This window comes from Nuphar pumila, chromosome 2, assembly GCF_984573655.1.
Source record: "Nuphar pumila chromosome 2, dmNupPumi1.hap1.1, whole genome shotgun sequence".
Lineage (NCBI taxonomy): Eukaryota > Viridiplantae > Streptophyta > Magnoliopsida > Nymphaeales > Nymphaeaceae > Nuphar > Nuphar pumila.
The window spans coordinates 14,633,470-14,634,930 of record NC_143250.1 but is presented as its reverse complement, the minus strand read 5'-3'; positions in this window follow the sequence as shown (position 1 = coordinate 14,634,930).

Below are 1,461 nucleotides of genomic sequence, written 5' to 3'. Positions count from 1 at the left end.
AATGAGGCTTTAGGGAAATCATGCCTTTTTGTTTTACGGGAAACCCTTGTGGTATACGGGTAAATCAATGTGTTGGGTTCAGGTTAGATATTCGACTGATTTCATTTTGGCACAGGACCCCCTAGTGATAGGGTACCCTAGGCCTAAGTAGATTTGGAGTCTCTTGGTTCAGACTGGATGGGACCAAAGATCCCCTGATCAGACATGTAACAGCAAGGGTGTTAAACATGACCCGAATCCAAGTCCTCGATCTGACGATGCCTGTGAGAGTCTGAGAGCCACCCATATTAAAAATGCAAATGGGCCGGAGCTCTGATCCTATCCAAACCAGATCCAACCTGTATCTTGAATCAGGATAGTATACCAGAATCTGGGCCGATTTTGGAACAAATATAGCTAGATCTAAATGGATCTGGGTCAAATTCAGATAACAAAATATGTTCAAATCCAAACCTATAAATAACCCCACATGTTTTTTCCTTTTCGCTTGAAAAAAGTCGTTATATTTTTATCCATTTCTCAACATATTCACTATCATAGAGTTTTAGGGATGGCAGTGGACCCGGGGAAAGCGGGGCCCCGCCCCGCCTCACCCCGTTTGGACCGGGGATGAAGGGTATGAAACGGGGATGGAGGCAGGGACGAAGGTTAAAATCCATCCCCGTCTGGGGATGGAGGCGGGGATGGACGTGCACTTTTCCCCGCCCCAACCACTTTTGCCCGCAATATCCCTGCCCCGCCCTGCCTCATCCCCGTTTGAACCGGGGATGGAGGACATGAAACGGGGATGAAGGCGGGGGTGGAGGATAAAATCCATCACCGCCGGGGATGGAGGCGGGGGTGGAGGATAAAATCTTGAGGCGGGGCAGGGGTGGAGACCTTGTCCCCCGCCCCACTGCCATCCCTATAGAGTTTCATACCATAACCCGGTTCAGAACAACACTGTAAGGTCCTATTTGGATCCAGGTATATAATCATACAAACCATTAAAAGATCCAGATCTGAGTGTTAGTCAAGGATGAACGACCCATATCCAACCCTTTCTCAAATACAAATCTCAACCCAAAAAGTCTCATCATCATGCACATTGAAACCCAGCCCGAATAGGCATTCGGATCTTATTTGTTTCAGAATAATTTGTCATAATCAGATCCGTCTGATGTGGGGAGATAATTTTGGCATAAAAGTTTTCTAACTTCAAACGTGGCAGCATCAAACGCAGATACTTTTTTTTTGGGAACTATTCTCGGTTGCAAATCATTTCCAATCAATTTTCTAGAACGAGAAAAACCGAGCCCACGGGCCACGGCTCTCTTCTTTCTCCTTTTCATTTTTTGGTTTTTTATATTAGCGGGAAAAAATATCTCACGAATTTTTCCTTCACCCTCCGCTCTCGCGACGTCACCGAACTTCCTACCCTTCTGTCATATAAATACGAGAGCCCTCACACGTCGAGCTTCG